Source organism: Nanorana parkeri, unplaced genomic scaffold (assembly GCF_000935625.1).
Source record: "Nanorana parkeri isolate BGI_ZX_2015 unplaced genomic scaffold, ASM93562v1 scaffold348, whole genome shotgun sequence".
NCBI classification, from domain to species: Eukaryota; Metazoa; Chordata; class Amphibia; order Anura; family Dicroglossidae; genus Nanorana; species Nanorana parkeri.
The window spans coordinates 78,376-103,531 of NW_017306616.1; positions in this window are offsets into that span (position 1 = coordinate 78,376).

Genomic DNA, 25,156 nt, shown 5'->3' on the forward strand with positions numbered 1-25,156 from the left:
TCGGACCCTTTGTCTCAGCAATGGCAATGCCTATATTTCTACTCTAACAGATTTATTTCAAAGTGTAAGTGTAGACACATATAAAAGATTTCCACTTAGTCCAGCTATGTTTTCATTAAAAAATGCTTACAGGGAAATCATCGTGTTTATTCAGTGAGCACATTTTAAGTCAGGAATAGACCCATCCCTGTCACCAAGGGGGTTATATGGCAGCTGAGTGAATAACTGAGCCAAAGTGAAGTGAGCCGAACGCCGTTCGGCTATCTAATAAGCCCTACATCGGCTTGCTTCCGGCTCCCAAGTGCAGAACGCGTTTGCCTCAGCTTATCCAACTTCTTGATCGGCTGAGCCAAAGGTCCGGCAGTTCACTCGATGCCGTTCGCCCCTATTCCGAGCAAAATGTCAACAGATAGGCAGAGCCAGTGGTGATGGACTGTTTATTTACTTTTTACATTAACCCTTTAGTGAATGAGTAGGGGTACAAGAAGCACTTAATCATTCACAACGGGGGGGGCAGCATCTTGGTGCCCTTTAGTTAAAGGGGTACCCTGATGCAAATAAGCCCCCCCCCCGGCCCGCACAACCAACGGATCAGGGCTTGTAGTAAGAGGCCCTTGACCCCATCGGCACGGGGACAGGGTGATTTCCCAGGGGGACATGCCAGGAAAACAAGCCCCAAACCATAACACTGCCCTCACCAGCTTGAAGGGTTGTACTCATGCATGTGGGGTGCATGCTTTCATGTTGTTCCCGCCAAATTCTTACTGGAAACGTGATTCATCGGACCACATGACTTTTTCCCAATGCTTGACTGTCCAATCCTTGTGTTCCTGTGCGAATTGGAGACATTTTATCTTGTTAACTGCAGACAGCAAAGGTGTTCGAACTGGCCTTTGGCTTCCATATTCCATACGATTCAGTGTACGGCGAACAGTGCGTTCAGAGATCATTTGAGAGGATCCCTGATTAAGATCTGCCTTAATTTGATGCACTGTTGCCCTTCTGTTGTCTTGTACCAGTCTTGCCACTCTCAGTTCTGCCCTAACATTGACTAGTCGCTGACTGCCACAATTTGCATGTTCAGACCCAGATTCGTCTGACAGTCCAGTCTTTAAACACTTTAACAACAGCTGCTCTTGAACATTTAACTAATTCTGCTGTTTTGCTGCAACTTCAGCGCGAAATTATAGCTAATTTGCCTACAAACGTCAGGTGGTCATAATAATCTGGCCATATATATATATATATATATATACACAGTACATCAGCCTTTGCCCTAATTCCTCCACACCTCTCTTAGGTATAGAGAGGCCGGCTATATGCTGACTTTGTGTTATAGGGTACATTATTAAATGTACCCATGTGACCCAAAAGTGAAGTAAAGCCAAAAAAGGGTTAGAGTTACTTCTCTTTTAAACTGTTGTGACACCATTTGTATTACGCTATACCTGCTTTCACTATAATTTTTGTAAGAAGATAACTTCCTATGGCTTTTAATAATCTGTTGTGATTATCTGTGGCTACCTCCACTGGTCAAAGCAGGATTAGTAACTCTTTATGAAAAAGAATGAATGTGTTGCTGCTAAAATGACTTCCTAAAAGCCTTTTTTCAAAAATGAAATTACTAAAATTGGGGTGTTGCTGCTGTATTTAACGTAAGCTGATTTTACAAGAAAAGTTGGCTGCCTCTGAGGCTAGCCATGAAAATTGTACAGTTCTGTGATACCACATAAAACTGTGAGGCATCCCCCAAAACTGTTATTCCATTTTTAATTTTAGCATTAATGCCTGTCCCTCAGGCCTGTACCTGCCTTACCATCCCTTTTGTTTGACAAAATTTGTGGGACAAACACTGGTTATTGGTCCCACAAATGGACCAAATTGAATATCAAAATTCACCCCCCTCCCAGGAATTTAGTGGGGTTTGGAGAAAAGTTCAGAATTTCCATATTTTAAGGTTGTTTCATGAAATTGGCTGCAAATTAATCCCAGGCAGGTTCACTCAACACTACAAATAAGACTTCACTCACAGAATCTTTTAGTTGATAATGCATTTTAAAGTTTAAAGGACCAGTTTCATGGAAAAAAAAATGTTTTCTGAAAAATAAATCCAGTAAACACATATTATGATTGTATACTATATGTTAAGTCTTTTTTCATTTCACACACTTTTTTTTTTTTAACACATTTACATGCAGACCAGACTGACCAGCAAAGGTGACAAGGATTGGGACAACTTATAACACTTCCAGAAGTGCCTCCATAGTATTATAAACAGTCCCCACCTCACACTGTCACTTTTTCTGGACACTTCACTTTCTTGTTCTTCATGTAAATGCTGAGAAAAATGTAAATAAAGGCATAAAAATAAATAAAATACTATGACAAATATTATTATTAGAAGTATTAACTTCATGCAGCTATCAGAACACAACATTTGTTATGATACTGATATTTAACCACCTTCTGGACCTTGACCACAGAAGATACACCTTAAGGGCTTGTACACACCATTTTCTGGTCCAGATCTGCAGGCACGGTGCTATGCGTGCAGCACATTTTTGACGCATTTTTTACACGTTTTTACCACGTTCCGGATGCGTTCCGTTTTTGATGCGTTCGTGCGCGTTCTGGACCAGAGAAAATGTGACATGCAGTATTTCTTTCTGTCCAGAATGGAACGGACTGCGCTGGTGAGAACTGGAGCCCATAAAACTCATAGGGATACATTGGGATGCATTTTTAGTGCAGGAGCGAACTGTTTTGGTCCGGACAGAATCCGGACATCGTGTGAACAAGCCCTAAAGGTCCTAGGGCATTCCTCCTACGCCCTGCTTCTCAAATTGACAGCTGGGAGGTGTGCTGTATCACAGGAGTAGCTGCAACAGTACCTGTATAAAACGAAGCTTCCGAACAGTGTTCCCAACAACACTATTGTTACATTGCATTTATTCTGTGTCATTTTTATGCAGACCGAAGAGATGACCCTTGATCTGCATTTGACATCAACTGAAGCAACCTTAAAAGTAAAAATGGAAATAAAACATGTTCCTAGTTAACCCTAATCAGTCCTAATTAACTCCCTTCGCCCCATATCTATTCTCTTACTGCTGATTAATATTTAAACTATTTATCTGTCTTTGTGTATATTTAATTGTTATTTTCACGTAAAAAATGCACAAAAAAGCTGGAAAACAAAATGCCTTTGTCATGCATTGTACCAGATGTCACTTAGTCTCATTAGAAACAGGAAAAATTATATACTTGCACTCTTTATATACTGTAACTTATTGTATTACCAATACCAATCAAAATAGATTTTATGGACCATTTTGCCCGTTGATTGCGTAGAAAGTTGTGCAAACAAATATTGCCAAAAGCAAATCTCGTTGTCCCCAAAAAACACATTTTGAAAATATGTAAAGTTATGACAAAGTTATCTTTAAATAAATAGAGCAAACATTTTTTAAAAATGTCTATAGTCCATAAGGGGCATACAAGTGCAAGAGCGGAAGTGGTTATTAAAATCTGCTGCAGTTTAAAACTCTTTATGGATCTGTCTGTGAAGGTTCTCATTCATCCAGGTTATGGTATATCTTGAGAAAGCTAGTTGGATGACCAGAGAAATGTCTTCAAGAAAAATACAGCAAGTCCAGTTACCTTGATTTATTTTTTACAGATATGCCTTTATGGATTCAAGCAAATATATTTGAGGAAAAGTTTAAAATGTAAATATGCACCTTTAGCAGTTTGACCAGTAAATGTTTTAAAACAACTGATGTTTCTGTAGACCCAAAGTACAAATGTGCATCTGCAAATGTACAGATTTACAATGCAAATAGCTAAAAATAAGAAGCCAAAGCAGCGCCATTGAAAGTAAAAGTGCTTGGTTTCTGCTCGCTGATTAAAATTGGAACAGACATAGGATTATTACACATAGATCTGTGTCATTTTGTCATCTGTTTACCTTCAGAGGTGAGTAATGTCAAAAAGTTTTATATTTCTAACGCTTTTTAAAACAAAAAAGGAACAAAGAGAACACAGGATTTAACTGTTACTTTATATTTACAACAGAAGATCATTGCCCACTACATTCCTCCACATGTCCAAAACCAATAAAGTAAATTTTCTAAAACTTTATGCATTCTTGGACTGATTTATTTTGCCCTTTGTATTTTGTCCCAGTCACTTCATTGCACAAACATGCAGATACATTCTTATAAGGTAATAGGATGCACACTGCCAAAATGTAATTGTTGCTCACGTTCTGCTGCTCTGTACAAGAACGTATGAAGGAAGTCCATCATCTGTTCCAGCACTTAAGCAGTTAGTTCAGATAATGTGGAGCAGGCCTTGCATAGCTGGGTACTCCCTAATTGTGCCTGGGGCAAAGACGGGGAGGGGAAGAGCAGGGTTTGTGACTAAGTAATCATGACACCCTGCCAGCACTTACATGTGGCTCTTCAATAACGTAATGCATATTTTCAGTTTTATGGTTGCTGTGAATTGAAACATAGAAACAAATATATTCTGAAATGAGGCACAGAAAAGAGCATATTACAAAGGGCATGTGACTCCTAGACAGTACTACCTGGACATAGGACGCTATTTATTATATACAGTATATTCTAATAGATGCATTGATCCATATAAGCATGAACTGATGTTTACAGGTACAGTTGAGCTGATGTCATGTTAGGACTTTGTACACCGTGACTGTAACTAAACAGCCCCAATTGTAATGACTGCCATGGCAATAGTCCAATCACCAAGCCATAATTATAAATCCTTTTGTATTGTTAGAATATCGGGCAGTTCACCAGGGAGACCAGGGCTGTATATCGCATAAGGATCTAATGGCCCAATGTTTATGGTAACAGGGCCAACAGCAAAGCACAGCATTTATAATACCGGTTTATTTTATGTTTACTCTGTCTGGTCAGCTTTTGTTGGTAATTCCAATAGCAAAACTGAACGAAGGCGGCTTGCATGATCTGCTGAATGGAGTCACAAGACACTTTACAGTTTATGTAGAGACCAGACATTTTGTTGTTATCTTTAACATTTGGGTCATTATTAAAAGATAACTATATTTACAGCCAACATCATTGCCCCTTACCCCATCTGACCCTCTGATCTTATGATCAACTGTAGCAACAAAAATACACACCTCTCCCAATTTATATTGTATGGTTGAACGATTTGAAGCTAGTGATTACAGTGCTACTGCTCATAATCTGGTGCCAGCCATAGAGATAAATGCTCTCTTCATCTCCCCATAGACAGCAGGGACATGGGGGGAAATAATTTAAGTGGGTCATATGAGAGGGTTGCTTACTGCTCAGTAGTACTGCAACTTGACTGGGTGTCGCTGATAGCAAAATAATTTTTTAAGGCTCATTAAACTTATTACAGCAATCCCTCAAACACCAATAACTGTACCTTTAAAACACAGTAGCACTATTAATATATACAGCAACACCAATGTGTGTCTATTCTTTCCTTGTGCTTTAAAGGTTGTCATCACATACCCAGACCACTGTAAACATTGCTTTGTTTCCTTTTAGCATGTCTGCAGACAGCGCATATCTACAACCAATCATCAAAAAAGACTTTAATGAAAGCAGTCACATTCCAACCAATGAAATCCATACTAGTTCCCGAGCAGCAACTCCTCCCCAGAACTGGCATATGACTAAAGTCAAGGAATTACTGTTTGTATCAGAGTTTTTTCACAAGGGGTTTTGCAGACCCCTTGTGGCACTGTGGCAGATTCACTTCAAAATTTAGTAGTTTGCTTGAGATTTTTAATTGATCAGAGACAATTGTTATTTGATAAGTAAAATGGTATTTAGCTTACTTACCATGTGGTGGGATCAAGTGTAACCAGGCAAATAGTTAATAGTTTTATTTTTTTGCTAGCAAACGGCCATTTCGCTCAATAAAAGATAAGAAGAAATCAATTTGTTTGAATTAGACTACTATTTTGATTATAAATGATTGGTTCTTCATCAATAAAAAACAAAAGTTTATAGATAAATTGCGCTTAAAACGTGGATTCATTTTTAATATTTTGGTTTTATCCAAATGATTGTATTGTTATTCTTTTGTCCAGCATTATGTCTCACTCAGACATACCAAAAGCCATACTCCTTCCTGCATTCTCCACTGCGATACTGAAGTAGTGGAATGACACAAGTCATGGGCTCAATGTCCAGCCTCATCATGGTATGACAACATACGTACATGTGAGGTAAGGGTACTTCCTACAGGTAGGAAGGACATCTAAAACATCTGCCCCAATAACACAGCTGTTACTTAAGTCAAATCATCTAAGATTTCAGAATCTATTGGAATAGCTGCACTGGAACATATGTGTTTCAGATTAAAATGACTTCGAATAATGAATAATACTCTGTATTATATAAACTTTTTTTTTTGTAATCTTTTTATTACTGATGGGAAAATACATTTTAACTGCCTGCAATCTGCAGTATTTTAACACATGTGAAATACATTTGGGTCCTTTTCCTACTATCCATTAGTGTACAGTAAAAAAAAGTCCCATGCTTGAAAATAAATGGAAAAACAATCAATAATAGCAATGTTAGTAAAAAGGATCTGAATAATATACTGGGTTTGCCAACTACATTGTGCTGCTCACTTGCTCATTCTAAATACTGATGTTATTGTTAAGTAATATTGTTCGAACAGCTCCAGACTTCAAAACGTATATATTACAGTATATACCAGTTGCTCTGAACCACTAAAATACCACAAGTAGAAGCAGCTGCAGAACTATTCATTTTCTACATCTGTACAGAACCAAAATATAACATGGGACTTTACAAAGGTCTCTACATCATCAATTGTTCTAATTGAGCTAATAACCCAAAGTAAGTGCTGAAAAGGGGCCCAAACCAAGTACTGAGTACATATGCATGCTTGTACTTTTCAGAGGTCCGATATTGTTCTATGTACAATCCTTGTTTTATTGATTGCATGTAATAATCTACTTTTTTGAGGTTGTGGATTTGGGGTTCTTGGGGTTTTCATGAGCTGTAAGCCATAATCATCACAATTATGACAAATCACGGCTTGAACTATCTTGCTTTGCATGTAATGAGTCTATCTCATATATTAGTTTCACCTTTTAAGTTGCATTAGTGAAATAAATGAACTTTGCACGATATTCTAATTATTCGAGTTTCACCTGTAAAAGACACAAATCCATGCATTTCTGTATTCATCAGTACATCATTAAATGTATATATTTTCTATTTGAGCAGTGCAAGTACAAAAATTGTACTTGGTATCTGCCTCATGCAGTCCTTGTACAGCAGAGCTCAGAGTGGAAGAGGAAGAAGCAACACAATGAGCATGCTGATAGGATTAGAAAGCAGAATGTCACATAAGCTAACCAGTGTTTTCTGCGTCTTCTGTCCAGTCACAGACTGAGGGCAGGTACATGACAGCCTGGGCTCAGACTAAGTGGGTTGAATGATGCTGGCTATCATTCAGCCCCAAAGGCTGAGGATGTCTTGTAGCAGAATAGAAGTACTTTGGGGGACAGCTTTGGATTGGAGGTAAGTATTACAGAAAATTATGCGTTTTTATTTTGCCTTTTAAGGGGGGTTTTTTTGGGTGGAGTTCTTCTTTAAAAGGTATCCACTTAACAGACCACTTACAATTACCTCGGTGCAAGAAATATGGTTTTCTGACATCACAAATGATGCTAAATCATGTGACCTGTCTGGTCATACATTATAAACTTTAACTTGCTGTTGAAGCTTCAGTCATACCCAGCAGCAGATAGGATGGCCTTCAAGTTGCAATGGCGTACAACCAAGTCAGGTTAAAGAGAAATGATCACATTGGAAAATATACAAGAATGTGAATATTAAATCATAAATATTTCAAATGTTCAGGGTTTATCCATTGAATGTTTCCCTCCATTATTCACTATCCTTTTCCTTTTTTTTCGGCTTTAAGTCATGGAACAGAGGTAACATAAGGCCATTCAGAGGCAACTGCTGCCCATTCAGCTTCCTCTCATCCTACCTTGTCTTCTAGCATCTAAGCGTGCATAATTGTATCATATTGCCCTATAGATATTTAAACTCCTAATTACAGTTCAATGTTCTGTTATTTAATGCTTCTATACATTTATTTAGCACTGGTAGACAAAACCTGACACCGGGGCTGTGAAAATGGGAAAATAAGAGATTATACAAAACGTGATATTCCCGGAGTCAGCATGTGTTTACAGAGTATGGGTTTTTTCATATCTTTGTGCCCTGAGCTTAGGCTTTCTTGGAATATTTGATTTCTTCTTATAGGATTAACTCAATATTAGCCCAAGAAAAACTGCTGTTGCAACCTGAAGCAAACTATAGCATAACAAAATTGTTCTGAGGCGGACGCATGTCTGTTTACTCTGCATAACAAGCGTACATCACTAATTATTGTGCTAGATTTAATGTTCAACTAAATCTGCATACCATGCATGCTGCCTAATTAGTTTCTTGCTAATCATTATCTTAACAAGCAGTAATCAATGCTGACTTATTTTGTATAGGGGCTAAATAAGAACATGAATTATGCAACTTTGCTACTTTATAATGACTAGATTAAGGATCAAGCAATGTTGTCTCTGGAGAGTGTTAATCAGAACAAGACAGCCAGTCAAGCACACAGTCACAACACTGACAAAGTCTAATCGTTCAGTAAATCTCACAGCCAAGATACTGTATCTTAGGCAACAAGAAATATAATGCACGTCCAATACACATTTTAAAGAATGCATTAGCCCTATATCTTCATGCTTACCCTTGTTCTATGCGGAAAAAGCCTTGAGTAGACAGAACAGTTAATCAAACATCAATTGTTTTTTTCACTGAAGATTGCCAAGCTTGGTCAAACATCAGAGAGTGGGCCAGGGTGCAGGCAAGATCCAACCATTAAAAAAGTTTTTTCCATAAACAGGTACCTTTGGATTGCTCCAAATTGCATGTTCATGTATAAGGATAAAGGAACACTTGAAATGAACCAAACTGAGCAAATAACTATGCATACCCAGGTTGGAGCTATGTATTGCAGTCTGCAAGCCACTAATATTGGGATCATTGCCCAATCCAGCTCAAATCATTGTGCCACTAATTTGCCACCTTAGAAAACAGGTAGAACCAATTCACATAGCAATAAACAATTACAGAAAGTCATATAATTCAGCCAAATCTGAATTAACCGTACAGAGCTGGGTTAATGCAAGTCTTTGCCAATGATCACTGTTTCTGCATGTGGCCTGTTGAACAGGCCACATCCATTATTTGCAAATTGTTCAGACATGGGTCATGATGCAATTAATTCATGCTTTCTTATTTTGACTTGTTACAACTAGCTACGAAAAGCTGCAGAATTTCTATTAAGGTCTTAAGTGTACTTATGTACAGTCCATATTGCACAAGCACTATTGTATAATAAAATTGAGCTGCGCAAATGCTAAAATATCATAGAGTACAATTCTTCATATCTTTCTCCATATTGCCTTTGGTATTCCTCTGCTCAACATTGCTTCTAATAGTCATCATAACAAAAGAGCTTTAGCTCCTCATAGTTCAGTTTTTTATAACAATACCAAATTAAATCTATTTCTTATTCTCATATTGGTTTTGAAGGTCACATACCTGTATTTTATTAGCAAAAAAATGTTCTTTAAAACTATTTTGACCAGTTAAGAATGTTTTTTTTTTTTTTACCATCATGTTTTGGCTGTTACTGGGCTGAGTGATTGAGTTACTGTCACGATCTGAGATCAGGCTCAGAGTCCAGCAGCTGAAGCAGCAGGCAATTCGTAGTCAGTGAACAAGCCGAGGTCAGGAGCCAAAGGTATCAGGTATGTGGCAGGAGACGGAGAGAGTAGTCGGTGAATCAGCTACCAAGGGTAGGTACACGGGAAGCAGTATGAGTAGATTGTAGCAGAGGGAGCAGGAAGCAAGATCAAGGCAGGAGCACAATAATCTGGCAAAGAGGAAGTGCAGAGGCATGGCTTAAATGGGAAGTTCAAGGGAGGAGCAAGGAGGTCAGAGTTCAGCATCTGAATAGGTATAACTGAGGATACACAGGAGATCAGGCAAGGAGCTATCCAAGGTTCTTAGGTGGCTCAGCAGTTAGAACCACCGCCAGCTACAGCAGAGGCTCTGGGCAGGGCCATCTTTAATATTAAGTGGACCCTGGGCAAGATTTTGCTGATGGGCTCCCACAACCCGCCCACCTCCATTACCTGCCCCCCACTTCCTGACCCAGACCCCCCGTATCCATCTACATCACCTTCTCCCAAAACTAAAAACAATATATGTATGTGTGTATAGCAGGGATCCCAACCTGAAAGAAGCAATTTCAGGGAGGTGCCCTTCTCATTTCAGTGAGGTGCCCTCTGCCCCCACCCCCCAACCGCAGGGGGGGGAGAGAGAGCACCCCCCTGACATGATGACAGATAGCACAGGAAGCAATAGCTTATTTGCTATCTGCAGGTTTTTGGTTTTTTTTAGTATTCTGACAGCTGCTGCTGTCATAATAATTACAAAACCGGCCGCCGTCAGTCAGAAAAATACCCCCAAAAAACAGCATAGGAATGCATAGTTAGATTCCTATTGGCTATTTCAAATTGCAATATCCAATAGCACGCTGGCTATTGCACCCGCCCTCTACTGCTGTCAATCACCAGAAGAGGACCTGATGGAGAACTTCAGACTAGAATGCATATGTTGAAAAGCAATGCACCATGCAGCAAGTGTTCGGGTCCATGCAATATAAATGCAATATGGATTTTACTAATTTAACCACATACTGGTACATTTATTCTGAACTATTTTTTAAATCATACAATATGATTTAAATTAAAAATCTTATTGTATGATTTATAAGGTAGTACAGAACAAATGCAGCACCTCATGGTTAGATCGGTAAAATCGGTAGTGCATTTACATTGCATGCCCCCGAACACTTGTTGCATTTTTAACAAATGCCTCTGTGTCTATTATATGTAGAATGCATGTGTTGCAAATGCAGTACACCCTGCAGCAAGTGTGCGGGGTCATATAATGTAAAAGCAATAACAATTTTATATCCATGTATTGGTACCCGGGGCATAACTAGAAACCACAGGGCCCCATAGCAAAATTTTGTTTGGGGGCCTGTGATTTCTAGTTACACCCCTTGCAGAGTCCACCTGAGACTCCACACAGCCCACCTGAGAATGACCCTGCAGAGCCCACCATAGACTCTCTTTAGTGCGCTCTGCAGGGTCTCAGGTGGGCCGGTCACACCCCTGCACACCTCTTACCTGTCAGCCCCAATCCGCTGTCAGCTTCCTCCACCGCTGGGCCCCGCCTCCTCCCCCTCCATGGTCGCCGGTGGGCCCGTCTCCTCCTCTACCGGGCCCTGCCTGCTCCTCCACTGCCGACGCTGGCTTCCTCCACCGCAGCTGCTGGCTGTTACTAACTCAGTAGCCAACTCAGCAGCGGCTGTGAGGAGGAACGCGCTGCTGCCCAGATCACTGACAGGTTGTCAGTGAACTGAACAGCGGCGCATTCCTCCTCACAGACGCCAGTGACAGCCAGCAGCATTCGGTGCCATAACGACCCAGGCAGCCCGCACGGCATCAGGGGAACCCCTTTGTTCCTCATCCTGGGTGGGCCACCCTGTGCCCCGGGCCCCATAGCTGCCTCCTGTCTCACAATGGCGATAGTTCCACCACTGATTGGTACATTTGTTCTAAACTACTTGATAAATCATACAATACGATTTTTATTTAAATCTTATGGTATGATTTACATGTAGTACAGAACATGGATAAATTAGTAAAATCTGTATTGCAATTACACAGCATATTACTAAACACATGGACTGAATATACATTTCAGCACATGTTTAGTGATATGCCTGTAAATACAACACAGTCCAGAATCTTCCTCCCCAGTCCTGCTCCCAGACCCCAGCCTGTGTGCTAAAGACAGATGTAAAGTTAAATACAGATAAGTGTAAATAAAGATAAAGAAAATTATGGTAACCGTTTGTTTTTTTCAGATTTACCTGTGCTGTCTGGCTGTACCCTCCCCCCTCCTTCTCCTCCGTGCCTGCCGGATCTCTGTGACAGGCATCTGGGGAGGAGATCACAGCAGGAGACACGGACGGACGGTCGGTCACTTCACAGGCTGGCTGCAACTGAGAACGGAGGTCCGTTCTGTCTCCCCACCGACTCAAACGCACAGCTCATTTTCTGTTCTGTTTGCCGCTGGGTGTGAAAGGGACAGCTGCTGTGGGCCCCTGTACGTTATGGGGCCCAGGGCAAGTGCCCCTTATGCCCTGCGGTAAAGACGGCCCTGGCTCTGGGTTCAGATCCGGTTCCTGACACTTACATTTATGTATTTTGTAAGAACAATTATGAGTAAGCATCTTTCTAAATGCATCTTCAGCGTCAGGTGCATGCATTGGAGTAACTCAAGTGTGCATGCATGGGAGTTACAGTATGTAATCCTGGTCCAACCAAACAAGATGGTCAAATACACCAAACCCAGAAGAAGACTGGGTGAAGATGCCAGCTGCAGCAACAAGAAATATCACAGCTCGTGCAGTGCTGGAGAGGGCGCTTTGGTAAATAAGTGTGCCATATTGTGAAAATATGCTCAACGAGGGCAAAGCCCCTAGTGCTGGCAGCGGGGTTTAGTTATGTTTTATTAGATATCTGTCTGCTGATCTTCAACAACACCACAGGATCTCAAAACTTCTGTTAGAAATTGGATTTAAGTGCACATCTGAATGCTCCACAAGCCAGAAAAGGCTTCAACACATTTTTGTATTTCATATTACTCGCAAGTATAGAGAGTAATTAATTCATAAAATAGGCATGCCTAAAGGATTGCAAACCTTATGCCTATCTTTGAGTCCTCACATCAAGCAGGGGTCCTTTGTGGATGCCAGAAGAAAAAAAGAATAAACTGCATGGTGATCAATTGAATTGGGTTTGCAAAGCACTTGCTCTTCCCAATTCCATTGTTTAGCCTAACCTAGGGTGTTTTGGTTTTATGTGGAGAAGTCTATGCACATGTAAATCTCTATATTGTACATTCCAACCTTTCTCTGTTAATATCAGCAAAATCCCTAGCTAATATTTATGTGAAAAATAACTGGAAATACTATGTGGAAAGAGTGCAGCTTTCAAGTGTAATGGCACCTTTGGTGCAGAATCCCCTAGAGCACTAGTCTCCCCAAACTCCACTGCCAGTCAAATACTAATCTGTCCCCAATTTAGTGAGATATTGATGATTAGAACATTGCATGCCCATACAACAATGCTTCATAGGACTGAATAAAAGTGCATGCATGGTCCCCAGATGGGAAGATTTTGATAAGCAGCTGACCACTTGTTTTATATTCATCTGCTTTGAGAGAAAATCTGTCTTATCTTAATGAAAATCGTATCTCATTTTGATGGTGCCTTAATTATCCCACTGTCCCCATCCCTTCACATTTTGTTTTCAGTTTTCTTTATCATTTAAAAATATAAGCACTTAAAATGAATCTTTGGGGAAGAAAAAACACTGTTACCGTAAATGTCTGGTAAGGTGGCACTAGGTGCTTGAAGTGGGTATCGCAGACGAAAATATGGCACTAGCCGCTCTGAATGGACATCAAGGACAGGAGCACGATTTTCATCATCAAAGGTGCAACAAGCCCGGGCTACCCTAACTGTCCCTTTAGAGGCTTGCCGTTGGGATCCCCAACCTGTATAAAAAGAAAAAGTTGGTTGAGTGTATGTTGTTTAACTTAGAGCTGTGTTTCACATTTGTTAGACCCTAGCAGTAAAGATTACATGACATCATCTACTTTTTTTTCTTTACCTCTTCTCAAGATCTCCCAAATCATAGCTTACACAGAGAACTTAATGTAATGGGTATTCTGTGGAAAGAATATTTAATTCCCCATTCCTGCATGAGTGGAATTGGATTCTTCTAGCTGGTTAAAAAAAAAAAACTTTTTAAAGCAAGAAATGTCCCAAAGTCTGCCCTTGTGCTATGTAAGGAAAATTATCTATTAATGAGATACATACTATATTCATGAGAAATAAAGGCTTCTAAAAGTCAAATAATTATTTTGTTTGTAAAAAGGATTGGAGAACAATTATTGATGAATACAAATGGACCTTTTTGGATGATAAGATTGTTAAATTAAACTATAAATGGAGTTAAACTAATGTATGCAGCCAAATAAATTCACCTTGTAGTGTACTATGGTAGTTCTAATTAATGACTACCAGTACAACAAAGACGCTATATAAATATGTATCTTAATAATAATAACTAGTAAATGTACAATACAATAAATTACTTGGCTTTCTACCTGTATTGTAAAAAATATATGACATTTGATATGTGAAATGCTTTATTACTTTTTAATTCTATACAGTGACCACTCTCATCCTTTAGAATTTGCAGTTTAGGATGTCACAGGAAACAAAAAGGACAACTAAGTGGAAGCTGAAGAAGAGAACTGAAATATAAAACTTGTCAATATTATTTTGTTTCAGTTTACAGCTGTCTTTTTGTAGCCAGGCCTCTTATTTCTTTAGTGTTAGAAAACTCAACCTGGGATCCTTAAGGTGTTACATTAACATGCATTTAACAGAAGGGGGTAGAGATGCATTGAGCTAAATGGTAAAGACTGTTTAGATGAAAATGACAACAAAGGGGAAGTAAGGATTTGTCAATTTGAGAGTATGAATAACAGTGCTGGGGTTCAAAAGAGAAAGAAAACAGCAGTGTCTTATATCAATTTAATTTTGAATTAGACAAAAGGAAGTAAAACCAACACGCTTCAGCAGATTGCATCCCTATTATCAGAGCTGAAATAAATACCTAAAATAAGGCAAACTTTTTGGTAATCTTAATATCACCACATGAAAAACTATAGTACATTAGTAATGCCAAATAAATTGTATAAACATTATACAACAATGAAAGTAGTTCTGAACCAAATAAATAAAATATCCTATTCGTTTTAACATGTTTTTGTGATTCCAAAAGTTATAAAAAAAAGTAAAAATATATGCAGCCTTCATTAAAATAATTCTTAGTGATCCTGACATAAAGGTCCTTGTTCAGGCAGTTACTCTTATGGAATGACAACTGTCAAGAAAATGCACATAATCTGTAGGAAGTAGTGATTAACAAGCATTTCATTCCTGCAGCTCTTTTGGGGGTTTAGATGGATGTAGCACTTTAAGTTGTTATAAAAGGAAAGTGTCGCCTTGTGAAAAATCCACAATAGCCTCATCTGCCTGTACTAGCATTAAAATGTAACTTGCATGGATATTATTTAAGGAGCAATCAAGAGATTTGAAACTAACAATTCATGTGTTTATAATGGGAATAAACCTTCAAAATTCATCAAATATCTTGATTTCCCTGTGTGACACTCCTTGCTTTGCCTGAGGTGCCTCATATTTAAATCGGCAGAGTTGCATAATTTTTTATTGCTAAACACTTGAATTGAAACATATATGTATTTTATTAACTCGCGAGGCACAATAAAATGTCATCACTGATCGGACTGATAAAAGATAACTGTAAGGAGACATTAAAAGCAGTGAAAATTTTATGTATCTTTATAAGGTTTTTTTCTTCAGAAGAGTGGTGCACAAAATGGTGAAACAATCAACTTCAAAATCGTTTTCTAGTAAATGGACATCAATAAATTACTTTAACGTTTCTTGATCTTATGAAATTATATCAGATAGGACCAAACTATATTTAAAAAGTCCTCAAATTGCAGCACAAATCTGTCAGTGTGAGGACAGCATCACCACAAAATGGCCACCAAATGAGCAATAAAATGGTGTTCTCGGCTGTGACAGTAGGGTGCTGAGGGTTGGCTATGTGTAATGCTGCCCTAAGAATGTCATTTCTGATCTGGAGACATCCTTCAAAAAGTATTTTTCTAAAGTAATTTGACAGTTTGCAGGGAAATACGCTTGTTCTGAAATGGAGTTGGCTAAGCTGCGGTTCTGCAGTAAATTTTCTTGTAATTTAAACAATACAAATTGCTTCTGACATTTTTTTTATTTAATGGATGTGGATATAATGTTGACTAGAAAGATTTAAAGTTATTAAATATTCAAAAACTATGCAACTTGGGGAGAAAAAAAAAAGTCCTCAAACAGGTTCACTTTAAGCAGAAACTGATACAAACAGCTTATTCTGTTATTTAGTAACACAGCTCAAAAAAAAGTCCTGTTAGATTTAGCGCTGCGCAAACTGTTGGCGCTATATAAATCCTGTATAATAATAATAATAATAATTTAAAACTGCTCTCCTATCAAAGGGTTCCATAAACAATACATAGATGGGGACATTTAAGAAAGATTTCCTTTGCTGGTGACAATGGGGGACGTGAGAAAAAATCTCCAACAGCACAGTACATACAGAAATGCAAAAAATGTTTTACTTAAAAGAGAACTATGGGGTAAGTGTTTTTTCCCATAGTTCTCTTAAGGATCACGGGAGGACATATACTAGCATCCTCCCATCACCCAAAGCTCAGTATATCGCAAGCTACAGCTTGCTGTATACCGAGACCACAGCAGCCTGGACGGATCCTAATAATGCTGCGGAGATCCACCTAGCAGCGTGAATGACAGCTGACTCTGCCTATCTAGAAGCAGAGCCAGCTGTACCCGCCCCCTCCCCCGTCCATTCCGCCAGTCAGCGCTGGATGGTCTGAGCGGGGAGGGAATCCCTGCAGGGATCAGTGACCGACAGTCACTGCTTTCTGCAGGGAGATGTTTGAAAAGTGAGCGAGCGACGGTATGCGTTCGCTCCCTTCCCGATCTATTGAGTCGACGTGTGACAGTTTCTTTGTGACACGTCGGCTCTAACTATGAGGATGAGTGATTTTCACTCACCTCATAGTTCTCCTTTAAAGTAGGTTGGTGAAAGGGTATAAACCCTGTCAGCTTTTTATTGTTGCCAATGTCCCTATTTTCCCTTACTTCCTGTTGGGTGAACCCATTGTCACTGTGACCACAAGTGAGGGAAAATCTCTCTCACATAGTGTTAGATAGCAGTACCAATCCAACAAGGGTTCTAATCCTCCAAAACGAAATGTTTGTCTGATCATACACTTTAAGAAAAAGAATCATCAAGCCTATTAAAATGTAGGAATTTCACCAGAAGTCAAAAACCTGTATTTTTGATTATGAGTATTACGCTGTAATTCTGCAAACACTGTCCCAAAATCATTAGAGTGTCAAAATGTGACATTCACCAAACCACTGCATATGTAACTTCCTGGCACATGTGCTTTAAATTATAGTGATTGATTCAGCAGAAGTGAATATTTGGTGAATTTCACATTCACTGCTTTATAAATATGCCCCTATGGCATCTGTACATGCTGAGAAAATAAAGCACCTTCAATGTAATGCTTACCAATAGGATGGAGTGGCATTTCAATTCTGAAGGTTGTTTATGGTCCAGGTCTTGTCTTGGTGATTATCAGCAAATAAAGATCACAGAGAGTATTTTGGACCCAACAAATTAAGTCGTAGGTGTTCTATTGCTGAGCAATTAAAGTGTAACCGCAGACAAAAAATATTTTTATTTTTAATAGAGTGGGAAGGATTACAACCTCTGAATTTTAAACCTGCCTGAGGTCTCGTTGAGAAGATTTCCACTATTTTCTGTCCCTTTATTTTGGGATTTCTGATGGTCATCATATAATTACATTCTGTTCTAAGAAGACTTTGCTGCGCTGCTCACTGATTCAGTAGAGGAGCTTTTTGTTTTTTTCAGCCCACCTCACCACAACCTTTTAGATTATACTTTCTTGTTGCTCCCCGAGCCCTACTTCATAAAAGTCATGGTTTCTGTGCACTGCATTAGTGAAGTCCAACAAGCCTGAAACGGCTCTATGAAGCTTAAAAATAGCTTTATAACATTAGACTGTACCTGTAATATAAACCAGTGGTTCTGCATGTACTGTACAACTCGCCAAGGGGCATAAAGAGATGATTTGCAAGGCTCCACACTCTAACTTAAAAAAATAAAAATTTAAAAAGAACAATTCCCTTATATTTGGGAAATGTGATAAAATACCTTCTGTTCAAGGTAGGCTCTGCCGTGGTTACTATTAGAGATAAAGAAATCTAAGCGTGCACAAGAAAAATGCAATGCCTTATATGCTTCTGCCAAGTACATGATCCATGGGATGCACACCAGGGATCATGTAAATCAAAATGCACATATTCACCTATATTGGCCTGTTCATGTATATAGAAATTAGGAGGTTTTCATAAGCAAGCATAAACAGCTCATTCTTTGACAGTACGATTGCGTGGTCTTTGAGAGATAGTTACAGATGACATTATGCTTTCATATCACCTCCGTGCTAGCAAGCATCTATTTTTATTTTTCTCTCTGACTGTACCACTGTATCTAGTATAATCACTTCATCATCCCTGATTCTTCCTCCACGCATTGACGCCTACACATGTACATGCCTTTCTGTCAGCTCTTGTTAGAGAGGAAATTCATTGGAATATATGTGATGTAATAGTACACCCCCTGCATCATCCTTAAAATACATTACTTCAATGCATTTGCTCCTTTTTCAAATAAAAAATGCAATAACCAAAATCTTATCATAATATTGGATACTATTATTGTTATTATTATTATTACATAGTATTTATATAGCGCCAAAAGTTTGCGCAGCGCTTTACAATGTAAGGAAGACATTACAATTACAATACAATTCAAGACAGGATGGTAAGGAGGGCCCTGCCCCTGAGGGCTTACAATCTGAAAGAGGAGGGGGAAATGATACATGAGGAGGTAGCTGTGTGGGGATGAATTGTTTGAGAATGTGATGGTTCAGTGGTTAGGTTGAGGTGGGATAGGCTTCCCTGAAGAGAAGAGTCTTCAGGGAACGCCTAAAGACAGTCAGGGTGGGAGATAGACGGACAGGTTGGGGTAAAGAGTTCCAGAGGATGGGAGAGACTCTAGAGAAGTCCTGGAGGCGAGTATGGGAGGAGTTGACTAGGGAGCTGGAAAGCAGGAGGTCTAGGGAAGAGCGGAGTGGACGGTTAGGGTGATATTTTGAGACAAGGTCTGAGATATATCCGGGGGCAGAGTTGTGGATGGCTTTATAAGTGACTGTTAATATTTTGAATTTTATCCTCTGGGCGAGTGGAAGCCAGTGGAGGGATTGGCAGAGGGGGGATGCAGACACTGAGCGGTTGGTCAAGTGAATGAGTCTGGCAGCTGCATTCATGATAGACTGAAGGGGGGATATCCTGTGTAGTGGAAGGCCAATGAGGAGGGAGTTACAATAGTCAAGACGAGAGATAACAAGGGAGTGGATGAGTAATTTTGCGGTTTCCTTGGTGAGGAAGGGGCGTATTTTGGAGATGTTACGAAGGTGAAGGCGCAGGATTTGGATGTGGGGAAGAAAGGTGAGGTCCAAGTCAAGGATGACACCTAGGACCCTGGCATTGGAGGAGGGGTTGATAGTTATGTTATCAATCTCAACTGAAATATTGGGGGAAGGTGCACGGGTAGGAGGAAATATCAAGAGCTCAGTTTTTGAAAGATTGAGCTTTAAGAAATGTTGTGACATCCAGACGGATATGTCAGTTAGTAGATAAATGACACGAGAGGGCACATAGGGGGAGAGTTGTGGAGTGGAAAGATAAGTTTGAGTGTCATCGGCATAGAGATGGTATTGGAAGCCATGTGAGGTTATTAGTTGACCAAGGGAGGAGGTGTAGATAGAGAAGAGAAGGGGTCCAAGGATAGAGCCTTGGGGGACCCATACAGAAAGAGGAAGAGGAGGGGAGGAGTTAGAATTGTAGGTGACACTGAAGGAGCGCGTAGATAAGTAGGATGAGAACCATGAGAGAGCAGAGTCCTGTAGGCCAAGCGAGTGGAGTTTTTTGAGGAGCAGCGGGTGGTCAACAGTGTCAAAAGCAGCAGAGAGGTCTAATAGCAAGAGTAAGGAATAGTGGCCGTTGTTTTTAGCTGTTATTAGGTCATTGGTGAGTTTTAGGAGGGCTGTTTCAGTGGAGTGTTGAGGGTGAAAGCCGGACTGAAAGGGGTCCAAAAGGTTGTTATTAGCGAGGTGGCAACTCAGGCGGTTGTAGATAAGGCGTTCTAATAGTTTAGAGGTGAATGGGAGTAAGGAGATAGGTCTGAAATTATTGAGGTTGGCAGGGTCCAGTGAAGGTTTTTTGGGTATTGGGGTGACTAGTGCATGTTTAAGAGGGGTAAGAAAGATTCCAGTAGAGAGTGAAAGATTGAAAGTGTGAGTAAGAGAGTGTAGGATAGAGTATGAGGGTGACCGAAGTAGTTTTGAGGGAACAGGGTCCAGGGGGCAAGTGGTGAGGTGGGTGTCAGAGAGGAGCTTTGTAACTTCCTCTGTGGTGACAGGGTCAAAAGAGGAAAGTAACAAGTGTGATGGAGGGTCTGGTACATTAATAGGGGAAGTTGATTGGACAGTGGCGATCTGATCCCGAATAGCTTCTATTTTGTTTTTGAAATGAGTGGCAATGTTCTGGGCAGTGAGTGAGTTAGTGGGTGGTGGTGGTGGAGGACATAGTAGAGACTTGAAGGTAGAAAAGAGTTGACGAGGTCTGGATGAGAGTGTGTTAATGAGAGTGACAAAGTAAGTTTGTTTGGCAGCACGGAGGGAGGAGTTATATTTTAGGAGGGCAGCTTTGTACAGGGTAAAGTCTTGCAGAGACCCAGTTTTCCGCCACAGTTGCTCAAGAGTGCGGCTTTGTGTTTTTTGATGTCTGGTAACTTCAGTTTGCCACGGTTGTAGCGGACGTGGTCTAAGTCTGCGTGTTGTGAAGGGGGCCAAAGTGTTTAGAGAGGATGAGAGTGAGCTGTTAAAAACAGAAATAGCCAGGTCACGGCAGGACATGGGTGAGATGTTGTCATAGGAGGGAGTCAGTAGCAGAGTGGAGAAGAGAAGGGTCAAGGTGGTGGAGGTTTCTCCGGGTGAAAGTGTGACGTGTAGGGGGAGTCCGCGTTGGGGACACAGTGATTGTGAAACTGACCAGGTTGTGGTCTGAGAGCGGGAAGGGGTGTTGGAGAAGTTGCAAGGAGTGCATAGGTGAGAGAGTGAGAAGGAGTCTGTGTCCATTGAGTTAGATCAAAAGAAGAGGTTAGGTTAAGAAATTGAGTGTAAGCCGGGGAGTTAATGTTAGTAGCAATGTTAAAGTCACCAAGGATGATAGTGGGTATTTCTGAGGAGAGAAAGTAGGGTAGCCAGGCAGAGAAGTCATCAAGAAAGCAAGCTACTGGTCCAGGTGGTCGGTAGATAACGGCAATCCTCAAAGAAATTGGAGAGAATAGGCGAATACAGTGGGTTTCAAAAGAGGCGAGGGATAGAGAAGGCAGAACTTGAAAAGTGCATTGTGGGGATAGAAGGAAACCCACACCACCTCCTTTCTGTCCATTGGGTCTGGGTGAGTGTGTCCAGCGGACTAGTTGTCTTGTTTCAATTCAGCATGTTCAATAATCCTTGCTGCACAATGACAAGGCTGTAAACAGGAATGGCAAGTATGCAGTCAATCCAGGGCTGCCCTATAATGAGGCAGCCTGAAGCTATTGCCTCAGGCGCATCACTTTGGGTCCCTTGGAGGGGGCGGCACAATGTTTGCAGTGTGCCCGCCACCCCCTCTTCAGCCGGTTTGTCCCAGGTTGTGAAGAGCTGGGGAGAGATGTGTAAAGGCCATACACATCTCCCTGCCTAGCTCTTTGCAACCTGGGACGCTCTGGTTGGGTCCCGCTCAGCTCCTGGCAACCAGTGAGAGATTTATTTTTTATTTTTAAACAATATAATTACTCTATTTCTGGTGTCTCAAGATACCACTTTTCTCACAGTATGATGAATATTGCCACCTGTGCATCCTCCCCTTAGAGTTATATAAAATGTTACCTATATTTACTCTGTTAACATTTTTTAATCTATTTAACTCTTTTTTCCTTTTAGCACCCATTCCATTTTAGAGAGAGGTATTTACAACTCTATTTTCCCTCCCTCAAACTAATAAATCCACTGATGGAGCCAGAATAGGGGCTAAACATGTTGGGCATGTTAGAGGAGGTAAATGAGAGATTTGACAGAATAATGTAAATAGAGATAAAAGTAAAGGAACTACACTGATCAATAGAATTGTAAAAAGGAAATGAGGAACCTCACTCTAAAATGGAATGGGTGCTAAAAGCAAAAAAGAGTTGAATAAATAAAAAAAAATTGCCAGCTCCTGGCAATCAGTGACGTCAGTGGTTGCCAGGAGCTGGGCGAGACTTCGGCCAGAGCCAAGCCAACCCACCACATTACCTCCACTTCCGCCTCAAGTGGTGACAAGGCTAGAGACACCCCTGAGTCAATACAACGCTTAAAGCAAAGTATAAAACACAGTAATATGCAGAATTAACAGCCAGTTACTTATGTCTGCTTTAGCAAGAAATAAGGCCTGTATTAGAAAAGCATCTATTACTGTAGGCTCCAGACAGTATAATAGCTTCTACATCCAATGCTGTTTGATTTACCATTGTTGGTCCGTTTACACCAGCAAGATACGCTGAAAGTGGACAGCTGCTGGTGTGTGAATACAGGTATTGTGCTGGTGCACCTTATCACTACGGCTTATATTTATAGTGTATCTAAACCCAAAAATGTGATTGAATTGCAACTTACCAGTCCTTAAACACGGGGGCTGAATTAGTTTTCACTTTTCAGGCTATAAACATTTGCAGCAAGAACAGGAAATGCCGGTTGATCTTGCCAGAAATGCCTTGTCACCTCCTGTGAGCCTAAATGCAAACGACAAAAAACTTTATCTTTATTGTATAAACTACTAGGCCCATCAATTAACCAACTAATGGAAACAAACAAAGGCAGACATGTTTGAAGTCTAGCTTGTGTGACAACCATAGTTGCAGGAAATGTGTTACTTTATTTGACCAGGTAGGATTACCTGGTCAAATAAAGGGGAAAAAAAGACATTAAAAAAAACGAATGCAGATACCTCACCCAAGGACTGGTAAGTTGCAATATATTACATTTCTGATTTTAGGTAAAGACACGCTTTAAAAAGTCTGTTCCTATACTGAGGAGATCTTCCCTGACTTCCTGTCATAACATCAAGACAGGAAATAAGGGAAAACTCTCACTTGATGCATACAAATGTTCTGGGTAGAATTATACTGTATTTCATTCAAGAAAAAGCATTGCACTTCACTTGACTGATATGTTGTTGTCCTCGTCATATAGGCTATGTTATTTTTACAGTCTATGGAGAAATTCATTACCAGCCTTCCCTTGGACAGCATTGAGTGAACCATTTAAAAACCATCATTCTTCTTTAAAAAGGGCTAGCTATAACATAATAGATCAGATAATATTGGATCACAGAAGGTAAGCAACAGAAGAGTGAAATGCTGAAACCAGTGTAAATGATATATACTTGTTTAAATTACTGAGCTCACAGATTTTTTTTTTTATAGCATGTACATTTTTTATTGATTATGAGGTAGTACAAACAGTATCAAATATTGGCACATACAACAAGTCAAGTACCACTACTATGAGTCAAAGGACATCCAAAAGTTCCTAAAGATCCATCTAGTTTCGCCGCAAGATATCAGTTAGAATGTCGAAAAATGGACATCAAGTCTCAACTGTTGTAACGATAATTCTGCTGTAATAAGGATGTCCAAGTGTCGAAAAATAATTTGGTGTCTAATTTATCCAATAATAGTAAGCGGTCCCTTTAGGTCAAAAGCGGTTTTAGACCAGGTAGAAAACAGCGATAGACACTGAAAGTGACGACATCGACGATTCTGCGACCGAGCACAATGATGTGCGAACTTGGTACTCTATTGACTGTGGTACGGATCAGGCAGCACCCCCAGAATTCCCATTTACTGGACCATTTTTTGAAATGATGATATTATAATTTTGTATAATTATTTATTATATTATAATTTCTTCTAATTATTTATTATGTTATAATTTATGATTTCGTGTTTCAAAGTTGATCATACCCAGGATGTCTTGTTTGGACAGATTTAGGAGAGTTATTCCTAAGATTTACTAAGAATTACAGGCCTACAATATAAAAAACAACAAATTGCCATGAAAAACAATGTAGCGCTTTGGCATGCTAAAATCCTGCATAATCATACCGCCATGGACGTTAAAGTGTATTTCTACTTTTGCAGCCAAATTAGGATAACACCTATATTTTTACCTGTTCCTGTGCACATTGAATAAATTAAACACATTTTTAAAAATTGCTGCTTACATTTTTAAGTGATTTTTTACTTGCTAATATATACACACTGTATATAAATACAGTGTCTAAGAAAAATAAATGTAATAACAACAGCCCTTCTTAGGGTGAATAAGATAGCATTTACAAAACAATATGGTAGAGATATGAAGCAAATGCGCCTCATTCAGTATAACCTGTATATGCCAGTACAGGTGCTATTGTTACCACTTTTACCCACACATGCTTGCAGCAGACTCCATTCTTTCAATAAAGGCCTATTAACTTACTGCTGGGATGTCCATTGAATGAATCTCCAGTATTGATAAACCTCTGTATCAATACGCATAAAGGGTTCAGTAGCACAATCAGAGAGGAAGGGGGTGATCTCAGGATTAGCCATTACTAGACTGGGGAGTTATAGGTTGCAGAGTGCTGTAGTGCTAACACTATACAGGCTTTGTTCTGAACTAAATGCAATCATTTCATAATAAGGAAAGCAATAGTCTACTTGGAACAGCTAAAACTCATCTAGGTCAGCTAAGGTTTCAGATTTTACAGTGAAAGGATATGTGCAGGCTATGCTAGTTAAACAATTATTTCATGTCAGCAACATTTCTGTGTATACACAAATCAGTTTGCAAAACCATGATTGAATGCACAAAGAAACAAAGTCCAATTTTTTTTAATTCCTGCTGCTAATGTAAGTCTACAACAAAGATTAAATTTAGTCTTTTTCCAACTATAGCACACCATTCCCACTATAGCTGACAAACACTCTTATGCTTTTTCTATGTATCTCTAAGCACAAAAAAA